The 18,418-nt window shown below is 46.3% G+C and overlaps 10 non-coding genes across 10 annotated transcripts; all 10 read right to left on the bottom strand.

Moving 5' to 3' along the window:
- Positions 1–802: 802 nt before the first annotated feature.
- trnav-aac (transfer RNA valine (anticodon AAC)) lies at positions 803–875 on the bottom strand. Its single transcript has one exon. It is a non-coding gene; the product is annotated as a tRNA-Val (tRNA).
- A 9,406-nt stretch (positions 876–10,281) lies between these two features.
- On the bottom strand, positions 10,282–10,354 carry trnav-uac (transfer RNA valine (anticodon UAC)). The gene has a single exon. It is a non-coding gene; the product is annotated as a tRNA-Val (tRNA).
- Positions 10,355–11,024: 670 nt separating this feature from the next.
- On the bottom strand, positions 11,025–11,097 carry trnav-aac (transfer RNA valine (anticodon AAC)). The gene has a single exon. It is a non-coding gene; the product is annotated as a tRNA-Val (tRNA).
- Positions 11,098–11,322: 225 nt separating this feature from the next.
- Positions 11,323–11,395, bottom strand: trnav-uac (transfer RNA valine (anticodon UAC)). Its single transcript has one exon. It is a non-coding gene; the product is annotated as a tRNA-Val (tRNA).
- Positions 11,396–11,532: 137 nt separating this feature from the next.
- Positions 11,533–11,605, bottom strand: trnav-uac (transfer RNA valine (anticodon UAC)). Its single transcript has one exon. It is a non-coding gene; the product is annotated as a tRNA-Val (tRNA).
- Positions 11,606–11,732: 127 nt separating this feature from the next.
- Positions 11,733–11,805, bottom strand: trnav-uac (transfer RNA valine (anticodon UAC)). The gene has a single exon. It is a non-coding gene; the product is annotated as a tRNA-Val (tRNA).
- A 597-nt stretch (positions 11,806–12,402) lies between these two features.
- trnav-cac (transfer RNA valine (anticodon CAC)) lies at positions 12,403–12,475 on the bottom strand. The gene has a single exon. It is a non-coding gene; the product is annotated as a tRNA-Val (tRNA).
- A 123-nt stretch (positions 12,476–12,598) lies between these two features.
- Positions 12,599–12,671, bottom strand: trnav-aac (transfer RNA valine (anticodon AAC)). Its single transcript has one exon. It is a non-coding gene; the product is annotated as a tRNA-Val (tRNA).
- A 670-nt stretch (positions 12,672–13,341) lies between these two features.
- On the bottom strand, positions 13,342–13,414 carry trnav-uac (transfer RNA valine (anticodon UAC)). The gene has a single exon. It is a non-coding gene; the product is annotated as a tRNA-Val (tRNA).
- Positions 13,415–13,680: 266 nt separating this feature from the next.
- trnav-cac (transfer RNA valine (anticodon CAC)) lies at positions 13,681–13,753 on the bottom strand. The gene has a single exon. It is a non-coding gene; the product is annotated as a tRNA-Val (tRNA).
- Positions 13,754–18,418: the final 4,665 nt, after the last annotated feature.

The following is an 18,418-nucleotide window of genomic DNA, read 5'->3' as shown; positions in this document are numbered from 1 at the left end:
TTAGGCGAATGTGATGACCACTACACTACAGAAAACTATTGTTGAGACGGATGTGCTTTTTAGAAGATGGCTCCTTCCCATAATCTGCCCTGCAAGCAGTGTGACAGTCTGTAAATTCCACAAACAACAGAACAGAGGTCATTCGGCACACACCTAGTGTCATTCGGCATGGCAGTCTGCCTTCAGCTCCTTGGTACGATGGCCTTCACCTGTCTCAAAAGTAAGGGTTTTGTAGCGAATTGCAGCATTTATATTTAAAATGCATCCACTTGTTTCCACCCAGTTTTGAACTGAGGACCTTTCACGTGTAAAGCAAACGTGGTAACCACTACACTTCCAAAACTTGATTTGGACGTCAGTCCCACCGCTTCTAGGGTGCGCTTGTTCAAAAGCGACTGAAACTATAGACTGCCCAGTGTTTTTAACATGGCAAAAAGCTGCTAATTTTGTTGGCAGACCGAACATTTTATATTACTGTACAGGATACCTCAATGGTCATTTGTTTTATTTTTGTCCTTTTCTAAGAGATTAAACCACAAACATCCCTGCAAGTGTACTGACCTGCTCAACAGAAAATCGCATACGAAATTTTTGCAAAAATCACCCACAGTTTCCGCCCAGTTTCGAACTGGGGACTTATCGCGTGTGAGGCAAACGTGATAACCACTACACTACAAACACGTCTTCAGGTTGCAGACATTAATCTTTAGGTGCACGCTTATTAAAAAGCATATAAAGGAAATGAGCGCTGCACCCACCTAGCGTGGCAAAGAGTTAAAGTTTTCTGTCAGAATCCAACCACTGTTTCTGCTCGGTTTCGAACCGAGGACCTTTCGCGTGTTAGGCGAATGTGATGACCACTACACTACAGAAACCTATTGATGAGGTGCATGTGCTTTTTAGAAGATGGCTCCTTCCCATAATCTGCTCTGCAAGCAGTGTGACAGTCTGTGAATTCCACAAACAACAGAACCGAGGTCATTCGGCACCCACCTAGTGTCATTCGGCATGGCAGTCTGCCTACAGCTCCTTGGTACGATGGCCTTCACCTGTCTCAAAAGTAAGGGTTTTGTAGCGAATTGCAGCATTTATATTTAAAACGCATCCACTTGTTTCCGCCCAGTTTTGAACTGAGGACCTTTCGCGTGTAAAGCAAACGTGATAACCACTAAACTTCCGAAACTTGATTTGGACGTCAGTCCCACCGCTTCTAGGGTACGCTTGTTCAAAAGCGACTGAAACTATAGACTGCCCAGTGTTTTAAAAATGGCAAAAAGCTGCTAATTTTGTTTGCAGACCAAACATTTTTTATTACTGTACAGGAAACCTCAACGGTCATTTGTTTTATTTTTGTCCTTTTCTAAAGAGATTAAACCACAAACATCCCTGCAACTGTACTGACCTGCTCAACAGAAAATCGCATACGAAATTTTTGCAAAAACCACCCACTGTTTCCACCCAGTTTCGAACTTGGGACCTTTTCGCGTGTGAGGCGAACGTGATAACCTCTGCACTACGGAAACACGTCTTCAGGTGGCAGACATAAATCTTTAGGTGCACGCTTGTTAACCCTCTGGGGTCCAAAGTTTTTTTGGGGTTCTGGAGGTGTTCTGACATGCTCTAACATTTGAGCTTTTTTCAGTTATTTATAAACATGTTAATGGTAAAGGTGTAAATTCACTCTATATAGCACAAACAGGGCTACCATAATATGTTAGCAAGATGTATGTACATGTTTGTATTTTTGAGAGAATATTGTTTATGCATGGTTATTGAAAAAACTAAAACTTAAAGTCTCTGAAATAAGGCCACAAAACACATACTAAATATGTGTCCACAAGACTTTTGACTAATTGATGTTCTCGCCTAGGATTTTTGCTTCAAAATGATCTGAAAATCATCCTTCCAAATCATTCACATAAAACAATACATTGATTTAAATTTAGTAAAACACTTTTTGTTTGGAAAGGCAATATGCGAAATGGGCGTGACTCATGTATAATGGTCTGATTCACACCTGTGAAGACAAAAGACCTGCTTAATGAGCCTGCATAATGAGCTTTTCACAGGTGTGTCACTGAGCCACACGAAAGAATACAAGGACACAAGAAAAGAAATGTGTATATATACTACAAAATTGGTTCACAGTTGGAAACATCTATAAAAAAAATAGTACTTTTCCACTTGTATTTTTGCTTGCAAATTGTATAATATCCAAGGTGAACATTTCTAGTAATTGTGTAGTTAATTCTCATACTGTATTTTCAGAAAGTTTTGAATATGTATCCTCTCCCCAAATTTGTCACTAATAAAACACAATACAAATAATTTGAAGAGAAGGCTTATATTGACCTTTTAAGATTTTGTTTACATCTACCTTGTAAATATATTATTTGCTATTTTATTAAAAAGGTTACAATTACAGCAACAATTAAAATAACAATATTTCAAGTGTAATATCTCTTTGTAAAAACTAAAGTGTACATTTTATCATACATATTTCAAATTTAAGGATTCATTAGTTTGAATAAAGCCTACATTGGAACAAACACTATAATAGCATCCTAGTAATGACTTTATTTTTGACAAAACAAACATAGCCTAATATATTTAACATTTGAGCAGAAATTGGTGAACAAAAGCTTATTCAATGTGGCAGTAGTCTATAGTTTAGGCTACAGTAAACAGTTAATAATCTATCCAAAACTAGTCAACGAAATGTTGTCTTTCATATTTCTTCTGTAACATAGGCATATTGTTTGTTGTTTTTATGATAGCCTATATTAGGGCATATAAATATTAATTTGCAGTTTAATACGTTGCTAATACAAAGACATTTTAACGTTATTTCAACCTATTTCAGTCGATTTTAACTCATCTCAGTATAGCAATAGGGTTTGGTAAAAACTGTTCAGTTCATTCATTCACACACGCGATTCATATTTAAACAGTCTTTTTGCAGTTTACATACACTATGATATCGCGATTAGAACAATAATAAAAAAACTTACTTCTCAGATGGATATTTCATATTTCTTTGTAAAAACTAAATTATACATTTTATCATACATATTTCAAAGTTAAGGATTCATTAGTTTGAATAAAGCCTACATTGGAACAAACACTATAATAGCATCCTACTTGATGACTTTATTTTTGACAAAACAAACATAGCCTAATATATAACATTTGAGCAGAAATTGGTGAACAAAAGCTTATTCAATGTGGCAGTAGCATATTTTACATTAAACAGTTAATAATCTATCCAAAACTAGTCAACAAAATGTTGTCTTTCATATTTCGTCTGTAACATAGGCATATCGTTTGTTGTTTTTATGAGCCTATATTAGGGCATACATTTTAATTTGCAGTTTAATACGTTGCTAATACAAAGACATTTTAACGTTATTTCAACATATTTCAGTCGATTTTCACTCATCTCAGTATAGCAATAGGGTTTGGTAAAAACTGTTCAGTTCATTCATTCACACACAGACGCGATTCATATTTAAACAGTCTTTTTGCGGTTTACATACACTATGATATCGCGATTAGAACAATAATAATAAAGAACGAGAGTTACGTATGTAACTGCGGTTCTATGAGTTCTGGATGACCGCCAGAGGCAGTGCTTCACACTGGATACTATCTCTCGTTGCAATGCATAGGTCGAATCTAATACAAACAATGTCCCTCGTGACCAGGATGACTCGGGGTGCTCCTCTATTTAACCCCGTGACTTCCTGCAGACTGTCCCTACGGAATCTTCTCGCCTGACTCCGAGTGACAGAAAACTCTGGCGGTCATCCAGAACTCATAGAACCGCAGTTACATACGTAACTCTCGTTCTATTTCGTTCTTCCTGACCGCCAGAGGCAGTGCTTCACACTGGATGACTTATAACAAAAAGGTCACGAGGAGGTCCTACTCACCGTTAAGAGGAAGTTGAGGGTCCGGAGAGGACAGCTGTTCCAATATTACCGGAAGCAGCCACATTTACCCTGTAGTATCTGGCAAATGTATTTGTTGATGACCACGTAGCTGCTGCACAGATGTCACTTAGAAGGACCCCTTTTAATGCAGCCCAAGACGTTGATATTCCTCTTGTCGAATGGCAACTCACCCCCAAAGGCACTGGATATTTATTAGATGTGTAAGCGTGGGTGATAACCTCAACTACCCATTGCGACAATCTCTGCTTTGAGAGGGGCTGACCTCTTTTCGGGCCCCCGTAACAGAGAAAAAGTTGGTCTGATTTTCGAAAAACTTCCGTGGCTCTCAGATAGCCTCGGAGAGCTCTTACTGGGCACAGCAGTTTGCTTCCACTTTCTTCCAGCGCGTTTGACATTGGAGGATTAAACACTGCCAGCTCAATAGCCTGGTTTCTAAAAAGGGCAGAAAGCCGCTTGGGGAGAAATGCTGGGTTGGGCCATAACGTCACAACTGAGCCATCTGCGTTCCAACGCATACAGGATGCGTTAACTGATAACGCGTGGAGTTCACTCACCCGCTTAGACGAAGCAATGGCCAAGAGAAATGCTGCCTCCAATGAGATCCACTTCAGATCGCTCTGCTCTAAAGGTTCAAACGGGGGCAATGTAAGAGACTTTAAGACTAGGCCCAGGTCCCATAAAGAAACCCTAATGGACTGAGGGGGGCGCAGTCGCTGAGCACCTCTAAGAAACTGAGTTACCAAAGCATGAGAACCCAATTGCTGACCATCTATTCGTGATGTGCTGAAATTGCAGCCACATAAACTCTTAAAGTAGCAGCTGCTCTATTATTTTCTAATAGGGACTGCAGAAAACGTAAAACCAGAGGAACAGGGCAGTGCTCTGGGACCACTGCTTGCTCCGAACACCACTCAGAGAAAAGCTTCCATCGATAGGCATAAGCACTCCTGGTGGAAGGTGCTCTAGAGTTCAATATGGTGTTTTGGACCCTTTGATCGCAGGCTCCAAAGAGTGGTTCCGGCCCCTCAGAGGCCACACACAGAGCTTCAGGCGGTCTGGGTTCGGGTGCCAAATCTGACCCTCCAAATGCTGGAGGAGATCCTTTCTCCTGGGAAGGGTCCAAGGATCCCCGTCTAGGAGCCTGTACATCACTGGAAACCACGGTCTCCCCGGCCAGTTTGGCGCCACTAGCAGCAGCCTGTGGTGCTCTTGAAGAACCCTGTGAACAGTCACCCCGATCATCGGTATCGGGGGAAAGGCATAGAGTAACCGATCTGGCCAGGCGTGGGCTAGAGCATCTTGTCCCAGCGGACTGGATTCCTCCGCAAGAGAGAACCAGAGACGGCAGTGGGTCGTTGTCGCCGAGGCAAATAGGTCCACTTCTGCCCTGCCAAACCGCTGCCATATCATCTCTACCACTTACGGGTTGAGCCTCCACTCCGTCGATGGAATTCTGTGGCGCGACAAGAAATCTGGAACCACGTTTGATACCCCTGGGATATGCATTGCTCTGATGCTTGCAAAGTGAGGGAAGGCCCAAGTCAGCAGTTCCTGTGATACTTGAAGGGATTGGCTGGACCTTGTGCCCCCTTGATGGTTGATGTGATAAACCACTGATTTGTTGTCCGACCTGACGAGGATATGTCTGCCCTTCAAAAACGGAGCGAGGTGCTTCAGAGCTCGCAGAACTGCACGAAGTTCCAGGGTATTTATATTCTCGCCTTTTTCCCGAGGACCCCACTGTCCTGTGACTGCTCTGTGTTGCCAGACTGCCCCCCAGCCAGTAAGGGACGCATCGGTCTGGACTATCTCCCTCCGAGAGGGAATCATGCCCAGAACAACCCCCTTGGTCAGATACAATCTGCTCCTCCAAGACTTCAGGGCCAGAAGGCATTGCTGTGTCACCTTGATCAACCTGTTCCTGTGCCAACTGGGGTTCAAGTGGAGACTGTTCACCCATATTTGAAAGGGGCGTAGTGAAAGGAGGCCCAATGGTATGACTGCCGCTGCTGCCGCCAACATACCTGTGAGCCTGAGGAAGCACCTGAATGGAAGTCTGGCCTGCCTCCGAAACCGTTGAAGGAGGAGTAGTATATTGTCCACTCGTTGTTCTGATGGAGTGGCTTTCATTGACCGTGAGTCCAGCGTGAGACCTAGGAACCTCACAGACTGACTTGGAATTAATCGGCTCTTGCTGAAATTCACAGAAAGGCCCAGTCGAGTAATATGTGCGAGCAGCTGTGTGATTTCTAACACTGCCTGCTCCTGAGAGTGGGAGCAAAGGAGCCAGTCGTCCAAGTATGGAAGCACCTGTAGCCCTGTGGCTTGGATTGGAGCCAGTGCGGCCGCTATGCATCTCGTGAAGACTCGTGGCGATAGAGAAAGGCCGAATGGGAGGACACGTAATTGATAGACCTGGTCCTGGAATGCAAATCGGAGGAACGGCCTGTGTTGAGGAGCAATTGGAACATGGAAGTAAGCATCCTTTAGGTCTACCGTAGTAAACCAGTGCTGCTGCTTGACCGCCTGAAGAACATCGGTTATGCGCAACATACGAAATGGTAAGACCTTCAGGAACTTGTTGAGGCCGCGAAGGTCGAGTATGGGCCTTACACCGCCATCTTTCTTTGGAATGATGAAGTAAATGGAGAAGAACCCACCTAGCCGTTCTGACCAATCTACTGGTTCGATGGCACCTTTCTCCAGGAGTTGTGCTACTTCTTGTCTTAAGGCAAGTGAACTGTTGGGGTCTGAGACTACAGTCATCCTGACCCCTTTGAAGGCGGGTGGCCGCCGTCGGAACTGCAGCTTGTACCCTTGGGTTAGTGTTGCTATAACCCATGGGTCGGAAGTTGTTGCTTCCCAGTAACTGAGCTGCTGATAAGAAAACTGTCCGACGGCCGGCCGCGGACCTTCAGGACCTACGTCCATGGCCTCTAGCATCCCTGGTGGGCCGTTGGCCAGGTGCTCTACCCCTAGGGGCCTGAAATACTTGCTGACCCCGAGCCCGGGGCCGCTGAGCAGAATTCCCTACTCGCAGTGATCTCGGAGGCTGGCCCCTGTGAACATCACCTGAGCGTGTTGAAACCGTAGAGCGTGGTAGTTCATACCCCCTAGAAGGCTGACGGTAATTTAAGTGAGCCTGTGGAACTCTCCTCAGGTCAGCAAACTGCTGCCTGGTCTGATTCACCTGGACACTACGCTCCAGTGTCTCCTGTGCAGCTGGCCCAAAGAGTTGCCCTGGAACTACTGGAAGGTCCCTTAGTGTTCTCCGACATGCCTCAGACAGAGGTGATTGTGCAAGCCAGACTTGGCGGCGTGCTTGTGTGAGCGTTGACATCAGCCTTCCCAGCTCTCTTGTCATGAATGCTATTGCCTGAAGGGAGGCATCACTTAAGTTTTGGTTAAAAGGATCACTCCCTGATGATTGAAGGGATTGAGACAGGGCCAACATGAGATGGGAGAGAGAATTGCCAATGCGACCCATTCGTGCTGCTGTGTTATATGCCTGGATAAGATGGTCATCTGTAATCCTACATTGAGGCCGGGGCACCGAACATTAGGCCTCAATACCTCCTCTGGGGAAAGAACAAAAGAGGCAATAAGTGGATCAACCTTAGGCATCTGACCCAAGCCATAAGTGTCTGCATCCTGCATCGCAGCCAATGCCCTGCTTGCACTAGTGGGGTGCGTAAGCGACCTAGGGTTAGCCCAGCATCTTTGCAACTCCTCGATATAATCCTTTGATGGTGGAATTGTAAGAGGAGAGGGTTGCGCTGAACCTCTGAAAAAAGCACTAGAAGAGGTTACCACAGCAGGGGCTGTGTCAAGACCCAAGCGAGCCAATGCAGCCTGAAGAGCCTGCTTCACTAGCTCTTGCTCTGACTGTGGACCTTCTGCAGATCCATGACCAGCTTCCTGGGAGCCATCATGGGAGAATTGGGATTGATGATCAGATAAAACCTGCACCTCTCCATCAACATCATCATAGAATTGGCTCTGAGAAGCCACCATTGAAAGGATATCCTCCTCCCCAATGGGCGACTCCATAGCAGGGGCTTCGACTGAAGATACTAGTCTCTCGCCCGGTTGCAACTTCATAAGCAAAGCCTTAATCTGAGCAAACTCAGCCGTCAGCACATCCACCTTCTTCCCTAAAGGGTCTTCCTTGGGTCTTTTACCAGCGGAAGCACTGGTACTTTCAGTATTTTTACGCTTACTTGTTGTTTTACGTGGTGGGGGTGGAGGTAGCGACTCCCCCAAAAGCCCTTCCACCATGGTTATCCTCGAAGTCCTCCTCTCCCAAGACATGACACTACAGTTCATGCAGGCATCTTCCGTGAGGCTCTGTTTAAGGTGTTCTAGGCCTAAACAGGAAGGGCAGCAGTCATGCCCATCATCTGCCTGGAGAACAGCCATGCACAATGTGCAAGTATGAGGTAACTTTTCCATGCTGGTTTCGGAAGATATTTGGTAGGTCGAGCGGAATCACTCTGACTGTCACTGTCCTAAGCAAGCCTTGCCATAAAACTTACTAGAGAATAAATTCAATACAATATATTACACACACCCAATTATTGAAGCGTACATGTAAATATACCAAAAAATAAAAATAAAATAAATAATAATAATTATATATATATATATATATATATATATAAAATCCTATAATTATTGTGTTTATATTGTTATATATATATACATACACAAGGGGCACCCCTTTATTTTTTTTTATTTTTTTTTTTACAGCAATGCTAGACTCATTCAATAACACAATAGGTGAGTATGCAGCTATTGTAGCTCAGATACCAATCGCTATACAGAGTGCACACCCTCCAAGCGTGGTCTTACTAACTTACCAACAGCTGCAAGTTATTATGGCCCTTTCAACGAGCGAAAACACTCTGTCTAGCGACCAACACAATGCCAGGAAAACGAGAACGAACCCCAGCATCAATGTAAACAAACTCACCAGCCGTGTTGCTTATTTCGTAATCAATGAATCCGTTGCAGCCACTGGAGGACGCGCAGTCGCGAGACACCAACAATGGTTTTCTGTTGCGAAGCTGTGAAGAACGGATTCGAGTTTTTTTTTTTTTTTTTTTCTACATAATCTACGACCTGCATACGTGCACGCGAGAAGATTATAGGGACAGTCTGCAGGAAGTCACGGGGTTAAATAGAGGAGCACCCCGAGTCATCCTGGTCACGAGGGACATTGTTTGTATTAGACTCGACCTATGCATTGCAACGAGAGATAGTATCCAGTGTGAAGCACTGCCTCTGGCGGTCAGGAAGAACGAAATAGAACTTACTTATCAGATGGATCCGTTGCTCCTCGGAATGAAAAAAAAACAGCACATGTTCTGAGGTAAATGTCCCAGGATTACTCCTCACACAGCCTCGCAAGAAGAAATAGTAGGCTACATTAATCTGATGATTACATTTGTTGTGTTATCGCGTTTATGAGGGGCGTTGACACTTTGCATGTGTTGCTTCAGATCATTTGCGTTTGAATACCGCGCGCTCTCCGTGGGCGTGTCAGATTAGCAGAATAATGAGCTAAGAGAACGATAATGAGATCGGCTGACACCTATCTCTTTTTTAATAGATTACATAAACAGAGAATATTTATTTTAGTTTTGAATTAGATATTTTAAAAGTACAAACTTAAATGATTATAAAGATATATTGCTCGTGCTTGTGTGAATAGTATTCGCTGAGCATTGTTTAAGTTTAGAGACGTGCACCAGAAAAAAATTTAACGGAGACAGAGAGGCAGAAAGCACACCCTGTTTATTTTCTTCATTTTACAAAAGCACACGGTTTTGATGTTAATGTGAGTGTACACAAAAAAAGAAGACCCTCTATAGTTTATAATCATGTATTGATTTTATTTATATGACGAAAAATGACGGAGTATTTTAAGTCTATGTTGCTGCTATGTGGAAAAACAACGACCCAAGAGAGTTAAAAAGCGTATAAAGGAAATGAGCGCTACACTCACCTAGCGTGGCAAACAGTATAAATTTTCTGTCAGACCCCAACCACTGTTTCTGCTCGGTTTCAAACCGAGGACCTTTCGCGAGTTAGGCGAATGTGATGACCACTACACTACAGAAACCTATTGATGAGATGGATGTGCTTTTTAGAAGATGGCTCCTTCCCATAATCTGCCCTGCAAGCAGTGTGACAGTCTGTAAATTCCACGAACAACAGAACAGAGGTCATTCGGCATGGCAGTCTGCCTACAGCTCCTTGGTACGATGGCCTTCACCTGTCTCAAAAGTAAGGGTTTTGTGGCATTTATATTTAAAATGCATCCACTTGTTTCCGCCCAGTTTTGAACTGAGGACATTTTGCGTGTAAAGCAAACGTGATAACCACTACACTACGGAAACTTGATTTGGACGGTACCCACCTAGTGTCATTCGGCATGGCAGTCTGCCTACAGCTCCTTGGTACGATGGCCTTCACCTGTCTTAAAAGTAAGGGTTTTGTAGCGAATTGCAGCATTTATATTTAACATGCCTCCACTTGTTTCCACCCAATTTTGAACTGAGGACCTTTCGCGTGTAAAGCGAACGTGTTAACCACTACACTACGGAAACTTGGTTTGGATCTGATTCCCACCTCTTCTAGCGTACGCTTGTTCAAAAGCGACTGAAACTATAGACTGCCCAGTGTTTTTAACATGGCAAAAAGCTGCTAATTTTGTTGGCAGACCGAACATTTTATATTACTGTACAGGAAACCTCAATGTTCATTTGTTTTATTTTTGTCCTTTTCTAAAGAGATTAAACAACAAACATCCCTTCAAGTGTACTGACCTGCTCAACAGAAAATCGCATACGAAATATTTGCAAAAATCACCCACAGTTTCCGCCCAGTTTCGAACTGGGGACTTTTCGCGTGTGAGGCGAACGTGATAACCACTACATAACAAACACGTCTTCAGGTTGCAGACATAAATCTTTAGGTGCAAGCTTATTAAAAAGCATATAAAGGAAATAAGCGCTGCACCCACCTAGCGTGCCAAAGAGTTTACATTTTCTGTCAGAATCCAACCACTGTTTCTGCTCGGTTTCGAACCGAGGACCTTTCGCGTGTTAGGCGAATGTGATGACCACTACACTACAGAAACCTATTGTTGAAAGGGATGTGCTTTTTAGAAGATGGCTCCTTCCCATAATCTGCCCTGCAAGCAGTGTGAAAGTCTGTAAATTCCACAAACAACAGAACAGAGGTCATTCGGCACCCACCTAGTGTCATTCGGCATGGCAGTCTGCCTACAGCTCCTTGATACTATGGCCTTCACCTGTCTTAAAAGTAAGGGTTTTGTAGCATTTATATTTAAAATGCATCCACTTGTTTCCGCCCAGTTTTGAACTGAGGACCTTTTGCGTGTAAAGCAAACGTGATAACCACTACACTACGGAAACTTGATTTGGACGGCACCCACCTAGTGTCATTCGGCATGGCAGTCTGCCTACAGCTCCTTGGTACGATGGCCTTCACCTGTCTTAAAAGTAAGGGTTTTGTAGCGAATTGCAGCATTTATATTTAACATGCCTCCACTTGTTTCCACCCAATTTTGAACTGAGGACCTTTCGCGTGTAAAGCGAACGTGATAACCACTACACTATGGAAACTTGATTTGGACGGCACCCACCTAGTGTCTTTCGGCATGGCAGTCTGCCTACAGCTCCTTGGTACGATGGCCTTCACCTGTCTCAAAAGTAAGGGTCTTGTAGCATTTATATTTCAAATGCATCCACTTGTTTCCGCCCAGTTTTGAACTGAGGACCTTTTGCGTGTAAAGCAAACGTGATAACCACTACACTACGGTAACTTGATTTGGACAGCACCCACCTAGTGTGATTCGGCATGGCAGTCTGCCTACAGCTCCTTGACACGATGGCCTTCACCTGTCTTAAAAGTAAGGGTTTTGTAGCGAATTGCAGCATTTATATTAAACATGCCTCCACTTGTTTCCAACCAATTTTGAACTGAGGACCTTTCGCGTGTAAAGCGAACGTGATAACCACTACACTACGGAAACTTGACAGACTGTCACACTGCTTGCAGAGCAGATTATGGGAAGGAGCCATCTTCTAAAAAGCATATTCACCGCATCAATAGGTTTTGTAGTGTAGTGGTCATCACGTTCGCCTAACACGCGAAAGGTCCTCGGTTCGAAACCGAGTAGAAACAGTGGTTGGATTCTGACAGAAAATTTAAACTGTTTGCCACACTAGGTGGGTGCAGCGCTCATTTCCATTATATGAAAATGAGCGCTGCACCCACCTAGGAAACCTCAAGGAAACCTCAATGGTCATTTGTTTTATTTTTGTCCTTTTCTAAAGAGATTAAACCACAAACATCCCTGCAAGTGTACTGACCTGCTCAACAGAAAATCGCATACGAAATTTTTGCAAAAAACACTCACAGTTTCCGCCCAGTTTCGAACTGGGGACCTTTCGCATGTGAGGCAAACGTGATAACCACTACACTACGGAAACACATCTTCAGGTTGCAGACATAAATCTTTAGGTGCACGCTTATTAAAAAGCATATAATGGAAATGAGCGCTGCACCCACCTAGTGTGGCAAACAGTTTAAATTTTCTGTCAGAATCCAACCACTGTTTTTACTCGGTTTCGAACCGAGGACCTTTCGCGTGTTAGGCGAACGTGATGACCACTACACTACAAAACCTATTGATGCGGTGCATATGCTTTTTAGAAGATGGCTCCTTCCCATAATCTGCTCTGCAAGCAGTGTGACAGTCTGTAAATTCCACAAACAACAGAACAGAGGTCATTCTGCATGGCAGTCTGCCTACAGCTCCTTGGTACGATGGCCTTCACCTGTCTCAAAAGTAAGGGTTTTGTAGCATTTATATTTAAAATGCATCCACTTGTTTAAGCCCAGTTTTGAACTGAGGACCTTTTGCGTGTAAAGCAAACGTGATAACCACTACACTACGGAAACTTGATTTAGAGCACCCACCTAGTGTCATTCGGCATGGCAGTCTGCCTACAGCTCCTTGGTACGATGGCCTTCACCTGTCTTAAAAGTAAGGGTTTTGTAGCGAATTGCAGCATTTATATTTAACATGCCTCCACTTGTTTCCACCCAATTTTGAACTGAGGACCTTTCGCGTGTAAAGCGAACGTGATATCATGGCATGTGCTTTTTAGAAGATGGCTCCTTCCCATAATCTGCTCTGCAAGCAGTGTGACAGTCTGTGAATTCCACAAACAACAGAACAGAGGTCATTCGGCATGGCAGTCTGCCTACAGCTCCTTGGTACGATGGCCTTCACCTGTCTCAAAAGCAAGGGTTTTGTAGCGAATGGGAGCATTACATTTAAAATGCCTCCACTTGTTTCCGCCCAGTTTTGAACTGAGGACCTTTCGCGTGTAAAGCAAACGTGATAACCACTACACTACGGAAACTTGATTTGGACGTCAGTCCCACCGCTTCTAGGGTACGCTTGTTCAAAAGCGACTGAAACTATAGACTGCCCAGTGTTTTTAACATGGCAAAATGCTGCTAATTTTGTTGGCAGACCGAACATTTTATATTACTGTACAGGAAACCTCAATGGTCATTTGTTTTATTTTTGTCCTTTTCTAAAGAGATTAAACCACAAACATCCCTGCAAGTGTACTGACCTGCTCAACAGAAAATCGCATACGAAATTTTTGCAAAAACCACCCACAGTTTCCGCCCAGTTTCGAACTGGGGACCTTTCGCGTGTGAGGCGAACGTGATAATCACTACACTACGGAAACACGTATTCAGGTTGCAGACATAAATCTTTAGGTGCACGCTTATTAAAAAGCATATAAAGGAAATGATCGCTGCACCCACCTAGCGTGGCAAACAGTTTAAATTTTCTGTCAGAATCCAACCACTGTTTCTGCTCGGTTTCGAACCGATGACCTTTCGCGTGTTAGGCGAACGTGATGAACACTACACTACAGAAACCTATTGATGAGGCACATGTGCTTTTTAGAAGATGGCTCCTTCCCATAATCTGCTCTGCAAGCAGTGTGACAGTCTGTGAATTCCACAAACAACAGAACAGAGGTCATTCTGCATGGCAGTCTGCCTACAGCTCCTTGGTAAGATGGCCTTCACCTGTCTCAAAAGTAAGGGAAATTAGGTAGTTCATGGAAATATCCCTATTAATTTAAGTTGCCATTGGACGCTTAAGCACTCGGAGGGATCTCTGCTCCAAATGGACGCCCATTTGCCACTTAAGTTAATGGTGAAATGGACACTTTGCGTTTTTGGGGTGTAAGGCGTATGAATGCATTGCATTGCCCATAGGGCCCTGGATGGACAGGCTGGTGGTGGTGGACCGGTGGTGGACAGGCTGTAAATTCCACAAACAACAGAACAGAGGTCATTCGGCATGGCAGTCTGCCTACAGCTCCTTGGTACAATGGCCTTCACCTGTCTCAAAAGTCATACCGATCTTTATGGGAGCTCCCTGGGCACAGCGCTATGGAGGGCCAGGATCGGATTTGGGCTTGCACGATTGGAAGGCGCAGACGGAATATCTGGCCGGATTACAGGGACTGAGTGCATCACAGAAAGTACAGTTTGTGTTGGGGTCTTTGGAAGGAGAAGCCAAAAGAGAAGTTCTTGCTGCATCAGAAGCCACACGGGCTACCGCGAAAACTATCTTCGATTTCCTGTCCGGATTATATGGAGACTCTACCCCGGTGGCCACTCTTCGTGCCCAGTTCTTTAACTATCAACAGGGGCCTAAGCAGACTCTTCGGGCATACTCCTTGAAATTGTGGGAGCAGTTTGGCCGGCAGTTGGGTGAACTTCGTCGGGGTCGAGTCGAGGGCGGATCGATGGTGAGAGAGAGGTCGTATTCGGAGAAGGGGCGAGCTCCTGTGCGCCGCCCCCTACGTCCTGTGGGCCCCCGGTTCCAGTGGGATGACCAGGGAAGGCCCATCTGTATTAATTGTGGAGACCCGGGACACATCAGTCGTCAGTGTGGGCTCCGTCGGGGTTCTCAAGGGGGTTTTTAGTCCCACCGGCTACTGTGGGTCAAGTGGCCGGGACCCCTTTGTGTGACCCTCCTTCTGTTCCTGTTTTACGAGACGACAGGGTTGGGTGCTGTCCCACCGTGGAGGTTCAAGCTAACGGAGTCACGATAGATTGTCTGGTCGATACAGGTTCTCAAGTTACGTTATTTTCGGAGAGCCTGGCCCAGGAGTTGGTTGCAGATCATCGGCTCCAAGCAGTGGACGCTTCTAGTCTGACTTTACGGGGGCAAATGGTCTGGACATCCCTTACACTGGGTACATCGTGGTAGACTTTCTGGTCCAAGGGGTTCCCGTCCAACAGAAAGGGGTCGTTATCGTCCGAGATCATTGCTTGGGCATTCATCGAGCACTCCTAGGGATGAACGTTATACTGGATTGCTCGGAGGAATTGTTTCTGGGCCGGCCAGCTCGGACTTCTCTGTCATCGGCGAAGCAGGACAGGGACCGGATTCTGGCCGATTGCCGAAGAGTGCACGTGGCTAGTCAAGTGAAGGAGAGAGAAGGCATCGGTCGAGTAGCCGTCGGTACGCTTTGTCTGTCCCAGCCCAGAGCGAGACCGTGCTTTGGGTCCGAGTACCTGCAGGACCCTGTGGGACGGGTACCTGTGTCCTGGTAGAGCCCCATGAGGACTGTCAACCCATTGAAGTGGCTCACGGGCTGACGGCCATCCACCGTGGGCGAGTCTCAGTAAAGGTGCGGAATGCCAATCCCTACTCCGTGCTCCTTCGTCGACACCAACGTCTGGTTCGAGTTTCCTCGGTACGCTCTGCCCAGGTTCACAAGCATCAGTACGTCTGCTTCAGGCAGGTGAGCTCTGCGGTGGTGGAAGTCGCCGTCCGCCCAGTTGAGGCAGAACCAGGCTCTGTTGGAGGAGGGGTGCCGACCCATTTGATGGGAGAGTCCCTGAAGGGTGAAAATCTGGAGGAGGAACAGGTGTTACAGCTCCAGGAGCTCTTGAGAAAATGGCAACATGTGTTCTCGACCCACGAAGAAGACTATGGCTGCACAGGGGTAGTGAGGCATCAAATACCTACCGGTGAGGTGATGCCTAGCCAAGAGCGGTATCGTCCGGTGCCACCCACCCTCTATGCCGAGGTCCGCGCCCTGTTGAAAGGGATGCTGGAGGGAGGAATTGTTCGAGAGAGCAGTAGTCCGTGGGCAGCGCCAATTGTTCTGGTTCAGAAGAAAACGGGAGCTTGGAGGTTCTGCGTTGACTACCGCAAACTCAACAGTGTAACGAAGAAAGATACATTCCCGTTGCCACGGATAGAAAGACTCACTCACCTGTCTCACACAAGCGGCGTGGTACTCCACATTGGACCTGGCGAGTGGATACTGGCAGGTGCAGGTAGACGACCGAGATAGAGAGAAGACAGCCTTCACCACCCCGTTTGGGTTATTTGAATGGGACCGGATGCGGTTCGGCCTGTGCAATGCTCGTGTGGCCTTTCAGCGCTTGATGCAGCACTGTCTAGGGGGACAACTGGTCGACTCAACGCCGGTATACCTGGACGATGTGATCGTCTTCTCCCCTGACTTCCGCACTCACCTGCACCATCTAGGTGGGAGGAGGACCACCTAGGGAGGAGGAGGAACACAGGAAGTGTTCAGGGCCATGGAGAAATATGGGCTAAAGCTTAGGCCAGACAAATGCCAGTTATTGCGGAAGGAGGTACAGTTCTTGGGACATCGTGTCAGTGCTGCAGGGATATCCCCCGACCCGGAGAAGGTGGCGGCTGTCCAGGGGTGGGAGCCACCCCGGGCAGTGAGACAGGTGCGGTCGTTCCTGGGGTTTGTGGGATTTTGTCGACGCTTTATAAAAGGATTATCTGGGCTTGCTAGGCCATTGAACCAACTCCTTGCTGGTTCCGGACGTGAAAGTGAAAGTGACACGTGATGGCCAAGTATGGTAACCCATACTTGGAATTTGACCTCTGCATTTAACCCATCCAAGTAAGTGCACACACATTAGGAGCAGAGTAGTGAGTAGTGAACACACACACACACACACACACACACACACACACACACTGCAAACGTGGATACACACACCCGGAGCAGCGGGCAGCCTTGAGTGGCGCCCGGGGAGCGATTGGGGGTTAGGTGCCTTGCTCAAGGACACCTCAGTCATATTCCTGCCGGTACTGGAATCGAACCAGCAACCTTTGGGTCACCAGTCCAACTCTGTTACCATTAGGCCATGACTGCCCCCGTGGCAAAGGCTCCCCGTCAGTGCATTGGGACTCCACCTGTGAGACCACCTTCCAGAACCTCAAGCAGGAACTTCTGAGGGCCCCTATCTTGGCCTACGCAGACTTCACCCAGCCGTTCCTTCTGTACACTGACGCCAGCAATGCAGGTTTGGGAGCCGTGTTGGCCCAAGAGCACCAAGGAGTGGAGAGAGTGATTGCATACGCAAGTCAAAGTGTACATCCCGCAGAGCGGAACGCGGCAAATTACAGTTCCTTCAAAATCGAACTACTGGCAATGAAGTGGGCCATGACGGAGAAGTTCAAAGATTACCTGTTGGGAGCCAAGGTGACGGTGATTACGGATAATAATCCATTAGTACACTTGCAGACCGCCAAGTTGGGGGCAGTAGAACAGCGTTGGGTGGCACAACTAGCAAATTATGATTAACAGCTTAAATACCGACCCGGCAGAGAACACGTAAATGCGGACGCCCTGTCCAGACTCCCAGTCATCCGGAGGGACAACCAAACACCCCTTTGTACCCCTGGCCCTGAAGACGAGTTGCTGATGGCAATGGTGGAAGCTCCCAGGACCCTGAGGGCTGTTCCGTCTAGTTGGGGGTGGGACCCCGGGCGGTGGAGAAGGCTGCAGCTGGGAGATGCAGACCTGTGTCAGGTTACGTTGTACCTTAGACAGGGATACATGCCGAGAGCAGAGGAAAGCGGGCTCAGACGGTGGGAGTACAACATCTCCTAAGGCAGTGGAAGAGGCTGCGACTTAGAGAAGGGGTAATCTGCCGTTCGATGCAAGATCCCCGAACACAGGAGACAGTACACCAGGTGGTGGTACCGGAGGGCCAAGTCTCGGAGCTATTGACTGCATTCCACACCCATACTGGCCATCAGGGCCAAGAGAAGACGCTGTCTCTGCTGAGGAGGTATTTCTACTGGCCTAGGATGGAAAAGAAAGTTGAGGAGTTCGTTCAGAGTTGTCCACTGTGTACGTTGTTCAAACGCAGGAAGGAAGTCCGAGCCCCATTGGTCCCCCTGTGGCCCAAAGCACCTCTGCACATCATAGGAATCGATTTCCTGACTTTAGGTCGGCCGACGGATCGATTTCAAAATATCCTGGTGATGACTGACCTATTAACTAAATACGCCTAGGCCATCCCCACTGTAGATCAGACGACAGTTACCA

This window comes from Siphateles boraxobius, unplaced genomic scaffold (genome assembly GCF_051911475.1).
Source record: "Siphateles boraxobius isolate OS27281-9 unplaced genomic scaffold, OSU_SipBor_1 42, whole genome shotgun sequence".
NCBI lineage: Eukaryota > Metazoa > Chordata > Actinopteri > Cypriniformes > Leuciscidae > Siphateles > Siphateles boraxobius.
This window is presented reverse-complemented; position numbering and strand designations above follow the sequence as displayed.